We start from the raw sequence: 14247 nt of genomic DNA on the forward strand, positions 1-14247 counted from the left end.
CTCTCCAGATCTGTCACACTATGTCTCTAGACAACCCTAATGTAGCCTGCAACCTATTATCTATTTCTTGCTAGTGTTCTAGTTCTAGATGTTGAGCTTTGCGGCTCTTGGAGATTTTATATAATATTTCAGTCAACATATTGAAGAAATGGCAAGTAAATACATGGAAGGTAGTATAGTGCCTGACACTTTTCATCCTTTTACCCTTGTTACAGCTGTTTCTCTTGATTTTTGAAATTTATTGACTTAAGAAAAAGTATCATTGCTATTTGGTTATATTTCTACTAAATATATCTAGATGTTCATTTTTGTTCATCTTTTTGATGTGTTATTGGATTGAGCTTTTATTTTGAAAATACTTTATTAAGAATTTATCTATATTTATCAGAGAAATTGGTATATAATTCCCTACTTTGCTTGGACTTTATGAAGTGTAGTGATCAGGGTAACTGTGGCCTCAAAAAACAAATTGGGCAATATTTCTTCTGTTGTGATTTTTGGTATAATTTGAGGAGTATTGACATTAACCCATCTCTGAATGTCTGGTAGAATCAGTCCTAAAATCATCTAGTCCTGGAATTTTCTTGGTTGATAGATTTTAATTATTCCTAGAGGTTATAAGTCTGTTTAAATTGCTTACCTCATATTGACTTAACTTTGGTAGGTGATATGTATCAAGAAAATTTCCATTTCTTTTAGATTTTCAATTTGGTAGAGTACAGATTTTTAGAGGATGTCCTTATGATTCATTGGGTTAACTCAGTGTCTATAGCTAGGTCCCCCTTTGAATTTTCATCTCCAATTTTTCTAATTTAGAAATTTAGAGGATGTCCTTATGATTCAATGGACTTCCTCAGTGTCTATAGTTATATCCTTATGTTATTGATTTTATCAAATAAGTAACTGTTTAATTATTCTTTTCATTGTATTGTTTTGCTTCTTTGTTTTTATCTTACTCACTTCAGCTCTGAGTTTATTTCTTGCCACCAACTTCTTTTTGGTATTATTTCTTCTTTGTGTTCTAGAGCTTTGAGTTGTGATGTTACTTTTCTAGTATAAGGTCTCCCCAGATTTTATAATATAGATACTTAGTACTACAAACTTGCCCCTTTGGATTACCCTCATTATGTCCCTTAAATTTAGATATGTTATTTTTCATTTTTATTGTGTTCTAGAAAGTCTTTAATTTTTTGTCTTAACTACTTTTTCATTCAGGAGTGAGTTGTTCAATTTCTATGAGTTGGTCACCTTTCTGTTGTTGCTGATATCCAGCTTTAACCTATAGTTGTGGTGGTCATATATTGTTTATGCCTTGTTAAAACCACTGGAGATCAAAACAGCAAAGCAGCCTTACTAGGTATCTATAGAAGCCAGGCAGTGCTGGCACACACCTTTAATCTCAAGACTCATGTGACAAAGGCAGATGGATATTTTTGAGTTCTAGACTACTCAGGGATACACAGGATTGAATCAGTCTAAAAGAGCAACAGAGGTGGAGAAAGAAATAAAAGGAGAAGGAGATGATCTGAGAGCTTTTGCCACTAAGGATTAGTGGAGAGAGAATTGCTGTTTCAGCTTGGTAGAGTTACGATCTACTAATCTTCCTGCTTTGCATCTCTGATTTTCAGCTTGAAGCTTGAACCCTAATATCTCTCTCTGGATCATTATTATTCATGCAACACATAGTGGTCAGATAGGATATACAGTATTATCCCTAGGATTTTTCTGTTCAATTTTTGTTTGGATGACGTGCTTGTCAGTGCAAGTGGTTTGTTAAGGTGTTCTGCTATCAATGTTCAGTTTAAGCTGTAATAGTGTTTCTTCTATAGGTGACCTGGTGTTAGAGATGCAGAGATGTTAAGAATTACAATATTGTCTTGGAAGAATTTTCCTTTAATGAAAGTGTAGTATCCTTCCCTATGTCTTACGAACTTTAGTGTGAAGTCTATGTTTTTCAGATATTAAGTTGTTACACTGACTTGTTTCTTGTGTCCATTTGCTTGGATTACATTTTCCCTTCAGGTGATGTCTATCCTTGATGTTAAGGTGTACTTTTTAGATGCACCAGAAGGATAGATACTGTTTTTACATCTTTCCTTGTATCTTTTTATTCAGAGTCTATTTAACATTTGTCTAGGCCCTCTGGATTTTAGGGTCTCCCTTGAAAAGTCAGGTGTTATTCTCATTAGTTTGCCTTTATGTGAGTTGATATTTTTCCTTTGAGGCTATTAATGCTCTTCTTTGTTCTGTAAGTTTAGTGCTTAGATTATTATGTGCTGAGGGAATTTCTTTTCTGATCTAGCCTATTAGGTTTCTGTTCTGCTTCTTGTACCTGGACAAATATCTTACTTTTTAGGTTAGAAAATTTTTCATCTACATTTTCTGTTGAAAATGTTGCCTTTGCCTTTAATCTCGTTTTCTTCTCTTTTCTTTTCTCCTGTTATTTATAGATTTCATATTTTTGTAGTGTTCTAGATTTCGTGGACGTTTTGTGTCTGGAAGTTCTTATATTTAACATTTTCTTTGAGAGAGTTACATATTCTTCTGTATTTTCCTCGATGCCTGAGATTCTTTCTTCTGTCTCTTATATTCTCTTTGATGCTTGCATCTGATAATCTTGTTGAAATTCCTAAAATTTTCATTTCTATATTTCCTTCAGTTTGTTTTTTTCGTATTGATTTTATTTCTACTTTCAGATATTGAACTCTTTTATTTATTTCCTTCCACTGTGTGTTTTTCTTTTCATAGATTTATTCAAGGAATTTATTAATTCTTCTTTGAGGACCTCAGTCATGCTGCATTTCTCAGTGCTCACTTTAGAAGGATTGCGGGGCTCTCGAGAAGACATATTTTCCTGGCTGTTATTATGTTTTTAATGCTGGAATCTTGGGGTATGGCTTTAGGATCATTGTCATTCTGTGTGTTAATATCTGGTCTGGTCTTTGTTGGGTTGATGTTTTATTCATTGGTTTCTGCTGCCTTCTGTCATTCTTAGGAGAGTTTGTTCACTGTGCATTGCCTGGAAGCATATTCTTCTGAGTTCATGTTAGGTGTGGCTATTGGGATTTCTAGTTAGAATGCGTATTGAGAACTAGTTTTTAAGATTGGAGATTGGCTGAAAGCTGGAGTGGGATTGAGGTGGCCCATGATTTTCCAGAAAAGGAAGCAATGCAGGATGTTTCAGTGGGATGGGGGTATAGAGTGAGGAGAGCGTAGAGGATGAGGTCTGCTACAGATCTGGAGATGAAACTGCTGGGATTTCATTTGGAGGAGAGAGGGAAAGTGAAGATCCGAAGCTTGCCTTCCAGCTTAGCTAGCCTGCTTGCTTGTCTGGCAGGGTTGTCTGGGAATTTGTAGGGTTTATTAACAAGTGATATGGGGCTCGGGCAACTGGATGAGTATTAGGGAAGGTTGGAGAAGATCTTCTGGATATGAAAACAAAAGGGAGGGGAGGTCTCACCAGGTGATCTGCTATGGAACTGGGGGAAAGTCAGTGGTCTTGGTGTGTACTCTATTTTGGAGAAGCTGAGGAAAATGTGAATATTTGCTAGAAGTCTATATCCTTGAGCAGTATTTTTTCTTCTTTTAACGTGTCTGCTTTCACAATTCCACAGACACAGCAATGAGTCATCCCTCAAATAATCATAGTTTATTTGATCCCATTTGGCATCTCTCCTGCTGCCATTGGTTATCTGAGGTTTAGTATCTGTAGTCAAAATATGTTTTTACCTTCATCTTTTAACATAGAAAAACACCCTCTTTTAGCATGTTATCTCAGGCTTAAGGATTTTTTACAGTTCTTTCCAGGCTTTGCAAAAAAATATAATTTTTAATGAATTAAAAATTGACCCTCCATATATGATTTGTAAAACTCCATGGTTTCCTCAGGAAATGTAAAGTGGGTTCTTATTTATGTTGGAGAGTTGTATCACTACTATACCTTTCATGTAGTCAGCTATGGTGTTAATCTTTTACGTACTGCTTTTGAAGATGCTGCATTAGATTTTCCTGGAGATACATGAACAGATGTCTGTATTCCTTCATGAAGTCCTGATGTCAAGACAAGAATATTTAGTAAATATAAGCAATACTTAGTGAACAAATAAGTTTAATGTCATTAACTGAAGATCCGGGATGAGGCTTTACTTATACAGTTCTGGTGATCTGAAAGGTTCTGCATCAAAGCAAAGCCCCACACCTTGTGGAACCTGCATCATGGAGTTCTTCATTTTGTCTCATTTTCCATGTTCAATTGTTGTAGAGTTCAAGACCACTGGAAAGAGTCCCCATGACTCTCATTTTTATCTCACACATTTCATTTAAGCTACATCTGATCACTAACTGTTGCTCAGATCCAGGACTGTAGGAACTATGGCCTGACAGAAGCCAGAACAGGGTTTTCAAAGGCAAAAGCCACAATTACTTCATTCCTGAGGACATGCACTTCTGCAGATGTGAGATAGCATCACAGGTCATTTGTAGGCAGTCATTAAGCAACTGTACAGAAGCCAGAAGCTAACCATTATGTAACACTTACACATTCCTGGGAAAGGGCAACGGGTTGTTTTTGTTTGTTTTTCTGGTCAGCATTTATATGAAAAGTTTAACAGACTTCACTTCCTGCAATTGTCTTAACAGACCCATATTGCTGACAGAGTTGCTCTCAAGCCTCTAAGATGGTCAAAATGGAGTTATGTCAGCTGCTACACTGTATACTTTAACATGTCTCAAGATCTTTTGCAGCTGGGATAGAACAAGAGGAAGAAAGGGTTTCAATCCCAGGTGAAGGTCCTAAAAGTTACCCCTCCCTCTTTCTACAATACCTATTGCCATTGTTATACACCTAGATAACACTGCATTGCTCTGCTTAGTTATTTACCATGGTTCCTTAAACCAGACCAAGGTAATTGTAATCTCTCTTTCAAGAAAGTGACTGTGTTATATCTGTAGGTTAAAAAAAAAACCACACCATAATGGGTTTTGTATAATACACTACCTTTATTACATAATATTTGTTGATCAGCATATGCTCCATACTAAGTCACAGGCTACCTTGGTCTACAGAGTGTTATTCTGTCTTAAAACAAAACATAAATCAAAATAAAAATCAAGCTAATATCTATCATAAATGTAGCCATGATCAAAATTTGAAATATGGAATGTTAAACCCAGAGATTACAGTTTGACTTCTGACTGATTTATTTCTGGTCAAAGTTCCTGACAGAAACAACTTAAGACAGAACAGGTTTATTTTGGTTCACAGTTTCAAAGGACACTGTCGTGACAGAAAATTCATGTTGGACTTCATAGTGCCAGGAATGTATGAGGGATCTGCACTGTTTACAGTAGCAGATAGGAATAGATAGGCATGATATGTTTCAAAACCCATTCCAAGCTTTCTGTGTCTTCCATGGAGAACCTCCATCCTAAAAGTTTTATCATCCGTTGTCATCAGTTGGTGACTGAGTGTTTTACCCCATGACACTTCACAGGCAAACATGACAAGGGTTCTCAGTGTGAGAGACTTCTTATACTCCATTAGTTCCCCGTAACACACACTTAGACACGGTCCTTAATTCTCCAGCTATTAGACTAATGAGGATATAAAAAGTAATAAAAGGACTACCCCTAGTTCTGACTGTAGAACTGAGCGAATTCTGAATATTACAGAGGAATATAAACCATAACAGAGATATTAAATTTAGAATAGTATGTCTTCAGTGCCTGTTTTAAACACTGACCTGTGATTTCACAGGTGCTGGCCTTTGGCACTTTACTACCAGGGGTATCTGTTAGAGAACACCAGCCTTAAGCAGAGAAGGCTTCAGGTGAGGCACCAATACACCTAATATCCATGTACCTCTGCCTCCTGGGGATGGGGATCATTGGCTGCCTTAAATCCATCACAGCCTAGAGATCGTGTTAATTACTTTTCTGTTGATTTGGTAAAACACCATGGCCAAGGTAACTTATGAAGGAAAGAGTTTATATGAGCTTATGAGATTGCAGAGAGACAGCGGCCATGTTGGTGGGACATGGTCAGATATGAAAGGCAGAGTTGCAGCTGAGAGCTTCCTTTTTGAACCGCAAGCAGAATGAGAGAGACAAAACTGTAAATGGTATGAGTCTTTAAAATCTCAAAGCCTGCCTCCTGCAAATAGTTCCTCTGACAAGACTGCATTTAGGCTGCTCTAAATAGTGTCAACAGCTGGGGATGAGACATTCACAAGCAAAGGCTATGGAGGTCTTCTTACTCAAAGCATCACCATAGCAAGCTTTAGCCAGGCTCCACTCCCAGCCACAAAGGGTGATCCCTGTCACAAAGCCTAACTCAGCAGCTCCTATCTTCCTACTTCAGTCACATACTAACTAAACCTGCTTCTTATTGGTAAAAGGCCACATCTACCCAGGGAAACCGTGAAAGTAAACATTTTTCTCCTACTATCAACCTGAGATCCATCATCACTCTATGGCCATCATTATCTATCTATCTATCTATCTATCTATCTATCTATCTATCTATCTATCTATTTTTGCCTAAAAGTACAGCTTGGCTCAGCATCTTTTTATTTTTATTTTTCAGGTACTAAAACCTAACAGTATAGAGCTGTAATACTCAGGTGAAACACAATTACTTTACCTCACTGGGCATCAACCTAATGGGAAAAATTGATATTAAATTGTATTAAAGAGTTTTATTCTGATGAGGCTGCTGATGTGCACTGCACTTACTGTCCTATACAGAGCACAGGCCAGTGGTATGTAAAAACATGGAGGTGGCTTAACACTGCAAAATATGAGATGTATACAGAAAGATTTGTGCATGAAAGAATGAATTAGCTTTATAAAGGGCGGTTCAATATACTAAGTAATTCACTCATTCAGAAACACCAATTATCTGGCTCTGGTCAGGCTTTCAAAAACCCCTTAAGCCATGCTTATCTCATGTAGGCTTGGGAATATGTTTGTTTTCATTAGTTCTCATCATAGATCTCAAAGCACCATATTTAATTCCTATCATATTTCCTTGACTCCTTCTTTATGATTTCTCATTAAAAGAAGTGGTAACCCCTTTGTAGCCATTAATAAATCCACATGATTTTGAAGATATGCTTTTTTAAAGTACCATATCCATTTCAATTGCTATAGTAGAACATGTTGATTGAGCGTGTATTATGTTTGTTTTGCTCATCGCTGTTCACTCAAAGCAGGAGACGCCCTTAGAGGGCATCAGAGAATGAAAGATTGTAGAGAACTCAAGTGATAAGCCAACTAAGCCCTTAATTTCTCCTGAGGAGAAAGAGCAAAATATGTGTATAGTATATTTAGAGAAAAACATAACTGTGATTAAATATTAAAAATAATGTATATAGAGAGAAACATAGGTTACTACATCAGGTCATCAAGTGTACTGTGAAAGTAAATTAAAATAATCTTTAAATGCTTTAAATACTTTGGAAGTTGAAAAGAGCTCTGCCCTGGTTATTACCACCTTCAAGGAGTTCTCAACTCAAAAATTTATATTTATCAAAGAAGTGGTGGATCAGTGTTATACCTTCATTTCTTTTCCTGTGATAAAATATCTTAACAAAACTACATTATGCAGGAAAACAGGTTTATTTCAATGAACATTTCTGTAATTCAGTCAATCATCACAGGGAACTCGGAGCAGAAACTTCAGCTAGTCAAATCACATTTGTAATCACGAGCAGAGAGAGATGTTTGCGCATGTACGTGCCCATTTGCTTGATTATCAGCTTGAAGCTCACTTTTCTACTCTTAGCAGAAGCCCCGTCTAGGGAATGTTGCTGTTCACAGTGGTCTAGATGCTTACCTGCTTAAGACAACCGCTCACAGGTATGCCTACATGTCAACATGATGAAGACAGTCCATCACTGAGACTGCCTTTCCAGGTAATTCATGATCGTGTCAGTTCCATAAATTGGAGAGTAAATCTAGGGCCAAATTGGCATGAATAAGCCATGCAAATCAATGTCAAAACTACTCTCATCAAGTATGGCTATTAGATTAAATGATACACGATGCCAGTTTTACTTTTATTTTACAGAAAAAAATGAACCATTGTTCTATATATTAACATGTTTTTATCATCTATATGTTAACATTTTTAAACACTGAAGTCATTCCAGATGTTTATAAACATTTTGTGTATCATACTTTCAGAAAAGAAAAAATTTAAACCATCACTTTCACACTTCCCTGTTCCTGTTTTTACAGAATATTCTTTTTCATCATAATTTCCATCCCTAGTTATTTTACCAGCCACATTTGCATGAAAACAACATTTATTTCCTCAGAGTTCATCTGTGCCTGTACTTTATCCTTTACCTAAAGTCATAATTCTTTGTTAGTGACACACTGATTGTTCACTAGGTAAATGATTATGATGTTGCAAACGAGATTATGACTTTAGCAGGGGAATAACCAGCAGGCATAGATGAAGCCTGAGGAAATAAAGAACCTCCTCATTGAATGCAAATGTCTTCCATAGTTATGGCAAAGGAGACGATATTCTTAACAGTCTCCATTAGGTGACAGTTATCTTTAAAATGAAAAGAATTAATTGGCTGATAAATCCTCTTTCTCAAATGCATAGACTATACAATCACAGTGAAGCAAACAGTTGTGAAAGGTGTTAAGCTCTTGTTTGTGGCAGAGGGAAGAGACATGTGCATGCCTTTTATCCAGGATGATATACATGTATTATTTTATGTACAAATTCTTTGAAGAATTTTCTTTAAAGAATGACCTTTTCCTTTAGCTCCAATTAACAGCCATATACATTCAGATAAATGTGAAAGAGATGTTTAAGGTTAATGTCCCACTATTTCACATTTAACTGTTTTGTGTGTGTGTGTGTGTGTGCGCGTGTGAATGTGTGTGTGTGTGTGTGTGAATGCATGAATGCACATCATGCTGAGGCTAGAGGAGGATGCTGAGCATCCTGACTGCCCCTCTCCACCTTATTCTCTTGAGACAGTCTTAATGAATCTGGTTCTCACCATTTCAAGGAGGCTGGATGGCCAATGAGCGCTAGGTACTGACCTGTCTCTATCCCTCATAGTGCTGAGGTTATAGATGCAATGGAAGCTGAGCCTGCTTTTTACTGGCGATTGAAATTCAGATATTCATGCTTGCACGGCAACTGCTCTTACCCAGTGAGCCACCATTCCATTCTTGCGTTGTTTATTCTTAATAACTCTGCAATTTAAATCTGAACATAAGCATCACAGACAGTAAGTGAGCTTCCCATATAATTTTTTCAGAAACATTTATCACATTTGCTTTCTTTGACCTGTGCCACAACCGTGGAAGAGTATCTTGCAGCTGGATAAGTTGAAATTGGATGTAACATCATAAGAATAACCAAATTACAAAGTAATACGTCTGTATAATATTGCTTAACATAGAAATTAAGTTTAGTAATAGGTAGTCAGGTACTGCTATGGCAACAATTTTTTTCAATTTTTTTTTATTTTAGAAGCACTCTTATTTACATATCAATGCCCCCATTCCCTTGCTTTCCTATCCTCCCATGCTCTGGTGCTCTCCACCGGCCCCAACCCACTCCCACCCCTTCCCAGGGATAGTGAAGCCCTTCACTGGAGGCCATTAAAGTCTGTCACATTATTTGGGGGAGGGTCCAGGCACTCCTTCCTGTGTCTGGGCTGCAATAATATCCCTCCTTAGGGAATGGGCTTCCAAAATTCATTTGTATTCCAGGGATAAACACTGGCTCCACTGTAAGAGGTCCCCATAGGCTTCCCAGGCTACCCAGCTGGCACCCTGATTCAGAGTGCTTGGTTCGGGCCAATGTTATGACTAGGCTCTCCGTGCTCCCAATAGGTCAGGTCAACTGTTTCTCTGGGTTTCTCCAGCACTGTCTTGGCTCCTTTGCTCACCCATCCTCCCTCTCTGCAACTGGATTCCAGGAGTATGGCTCAGTGTTTAGCTGTGGGTTCCTGTTTCTGCTTTGATCAGCTACTGGATGAAGACTCTAGGAGTGGCAACCTAGGCAGTCATCAATCTCATTATAGATGGTAGAGCGGCACATGCCGGTGGGATTTGCTGAAGGAGACAGAGGCAGGAGGATCGAGAGTTCGAGGCCAGTCTGGGCAACAACATCTTACATGGTGCTTTCAATCAGAAGGTCATTTTATCATCCAAGACGGTGTAGATTTCCGTCCATCACTATCTCAGTCTCAAGCTTCAGAAAAAGGTCAATTAAAATACCCGATTAGGCACCCGTTGGCTTTCATTGCTCTTTGCTTACAAGACTTAAATGCTGACATCTTATTAGAAAAACTTAACTACAACTAGATGCAAAGGAAACAGACTCGGAGCTTAATACACTGATGTAGCTCCCCAAACAGCTAAGCTTGTGTTACTAGGGAAGACAAGAAGGTCGTAAGGGCGTGTGGTGTCTTCTACTTGTGACACTGTCCCCATTACTTCTCTGTAGCCGGGTGTTTTCTGAACATGTGGATATTGCAGCTAGTGAAGACTGACACAAGTAATAAAATCCAGTCTTTACACAGTCACATTTTGAGGCACTACTATGCATTAATCAACCTGTTATTATCTAAGCCATCCCTCCATTATTTGGATGTGTATACAAAGGCACACAATACACAGGAAAGCCTAATCATTATCCTAATTAAATTTATCATCTTCAACCTGGAAATACATTCCACATATTTTAAAAATTTAGATTTTGGGCTAATGCACAAATCCAAGCTGCCTTGGCAAAGACTTCCAGTGCACAGTGTAAGAAACACTGTGATGTGAAATATTTGTTTTGAATGAGTTTTAAAATATTAAGGTATTTTGCAACTCATGATGTTAGAAATGTTCAGACGTGCACACCGAGAAGAAATATAAAATAATATCGCACAGAAATGTCATCTATTAGTGTAGGAGAGTCAAGATTTCCAGATGGTTCTAGACATAGTGTCATTGTATGTCCCCATAAGCAAAGCTTAAATCCGTCCCATCACATGTATAAAATGGAAGATTGTGTTTAAGGTGACTTCCGGAAAACTCCTCTCTTTGGTGAGATGTCTAAATAAAAACCGATTTCTCAAGAAACACATACGCTCCTGGATTTGGTTTATATGGAAGGAACTCTTGAAAGATTGAAGAGAAAAACTTCTATCTTCAAATGTGAGATTCATTCCTAGGACCCCCAGATCCCTGAATCTCATTCTAATGCTGGCATTCTGGCATCCACACTGCCTGGAGTTGTTAAGACAAGCAGCTGGGCTTACACTTTTTACTGTATTTTCAGATTCCATAGAAGAACAGATAGACGACAGTTCATCTGGAATTCACTGAAATCTAATTTTTTCTCAGCTTCAGGATGGTGCCTGTATGACTGATTTTTAGATTATATACAATTTCTTTAAGCACAGATGTTACCTGAAGATACTAAAAAATAATAGGAATGTATATTGACAATGGAATTGCATGGAAACCTGAGAAAAAGAACTACAGAAAAACAGGCAGGTTTCAAGGGGGTTCTGGAGATTCCTGGGGTATGAGGCATCTCTGTCATAGGACTGCCGTGGCCATGGGCACGTGGCCATCCAGGAGTGGTTTCTTGATTCAGTGGATATGTTTTTCAGCTTCTCTTCACTTCTAGTTTCTGCTTATGACTAAGGGTTTAATTTATTTGGACTCATTCTAACTTATAGCCTTCCTCTCATCCAAATATGACAACTTTGTCCTTCAATATTAGGCTTCAATTGTAAATCAAAAGGGAGAAATTGTAACCCTAACCAAAATAAAAAAAATGTTTTGCTTAGTGTAATAAGGAGCCATTAGGAGAGGGAAGAACAATTTTCGATAAAGCATGGCCTGTATCTATCAACAGTCCCAGAGCTATGCTTTAAGAGAGCTCTTAAACAGTGATGTCTAGTATATTGTAGCCTTCTCTGATAGACTCAGGGAAAGGGTTCAGTAGCAAAGGAGAAGTTTAACAAGACACAGTCCTGAGTGCTCTAGTAGGTGTGAAGAATGGAACAGTAAAAATACTGAAGGTAGTTGGTAAGTCAGTGGAGTACAACGCAGGTAATGCTATTTGTATTAAACCACCACCAAACGAAGAACATAGTGTTTGTTACTCTCCTCATCATCACTCCCTCTCTTATGTGGGAGTTGGTATGGTTTTCACTCTATTCTCATGAACCGTGGCTGAAAATAAGTTAGCAGTAGGTTCATTTTTAATTTCTTTAGCATGTCTTCATCCAGAAGCATCTCAATATCTAGAGATGAGTTTCTTTGTAGGCCATGAACTCAAACTTAACATGTAATTCTTCTCTGGGCAAAGAATTCTTTGCAAGTTCCAGCAGATTTGTCAAAGACTTTGTGGCCAAAATAGCAAGTGTTGCAACCTCTGCTTGCTTGGTATCAGGGCCAGATGGTTCTGGAGGAAGCTAAATCCAATCTCACACAGATACCCTCTTACTCGTTTTTGAAATGGCCCTATTTCCTTCTAGATGGAGGAGGAACTATTCCATAAGCAGATGCTGCTGATTAAACTAAGAGCTGGTGGTAAGAGAACTTTCTATCATGGTTGTGTCTCTTCTACTCCCACACCATGAATACCAATATGAAAACGAGCCATTGGTCAGCCAAGAAGCATTGCATTTGATGTAAATGGTTTATGTTCTAAGTTTGAAATAGTTATATTTTGACAGCATCACACTTCTCTCAAAATTTTAGGTTTATTATAAGATCATTAAAAATACATTTACTTGTTATTAGGGATATGCAGTTCACTGCTATGCAGGAGGCAATTCTGCCACACAGCTAGTAAAAAGGCCTTCTCAGCTTAATTTTGATTAATCTCACAAAAGACATCCCGTAGCTTTTTGACAATTAATACATACGGTTTTCTGAAGCCTCAGAATGAATGAAACTTTTTTCTGTTAACAAAAGTTCGTGGCTACAGTCATGCTAATGGCAGAGTCTCCAACAGGTAGTACTTGTTGCTCTGGAATGTAGGAATAAAACTCATTCAGATTTTAAAATGATGCCTAGGAAAATAGTCTTAGTTTGTTTTTCTACACTGCTGGTCAAACTAAAATGCTATTTGTGTCATTTTATTTCTGTCTTAACTATAGGAAGTTGAAAAGCAGGTTTGAAAAGTCATGTATCTTAACACAATGGTGCTTTGCCTTATCCTTCACAGAAGCAGAGTGTTTGTGTATGAGTGAGGCTTACTGTATGTTGCAAATGCCCTTCCTAGACAAGGGAGAGAACACTGTTCTGCCCAGCATTGCAAGTACTTTACAGTTCATATTATCTTTATCCCTTTCCCAATATACTTGCTTTTCTGCTTTCACTAATTAGTAAAATGCTTCTATAGTATGTCTAGACAAAAGATGTCCTATTGTCTCATCTTACACATTATTTTTGACCTACACAAGTTAGTTGCTTGTCTTCACCACTTGAGTCTAACCTTCCCCTCAGTCACCTCTGTGTCTTTCAGGAATACTTTCAGGTTTCCAGCTCATCTGATATGCATAATCCCTTTGTTATTGATTTGTGTTTTTCACAGGCTTGTGGATACCACACTATCCTGATTGTATTTTAACCTCTCTTGCATGGTTTTTGAAAGTGTCCCATGAAATTTCATCTCCTTTTCCAACCACTTAATGTTGATATGCTCTGATTACACAATATTTGTTTCTGGTATAGTTATGCTTTATACTTTTTTTCTAGGTGATTCCATTTAACTGCAGATATGGAATTTTAAAACAGCAGTGTTTGACTCCATATTAGTTTGCTAGGATAATGAAAACCAGATCATAGATTTTGATTTTCAAAGTGTCTATTTCTTAGGCTTCCATTTTATAAAAGATAGTAACATTTGCACATTATTCGAATCAACTAACCTAGGTATCATCTTTGAATTATACTGCCCGTAGGACCAGACATATTCTAATTGCTAACATATACTGTGAAAATTGCCATTAACACCTCCATTTAATCAATTTTATCCTTCAAACACCTGGCCAAACAACTTTTCCTCAAAAGGCATCATGTTACTTTTCAAATATGGAATTAAATCCCATATGTCCCAGTCTGGTGTGGTCACCCTTCTTTGGGGTCACATACTTTGCAAACCTTTCAGGAAACTATCCTCATTTGGAAATGATGACCTGCTGCTACATTTTAGGTCAAAATTATTTACTGTTCAGAACTTTGTTTTCATTCCTATTA

The sequence above is a fragment of the Mesocricetus auratus genome, unplaced genomic scaffold (genome assembly GCF_017639785.1).
Source record: "Mesocricetus auratus isolate SY011 unplaced genomic scaffold, BCM_Maur_2.0 Super-Scaffold_100009, whole genome shotgun sequence".
Classification (NCBI taxonomy): Eukaryota; Metazoa; Chordata; class Mammalia; order Rodentia; family Cricetidae; genus Mesocricetus; species Mesocricetus auratus.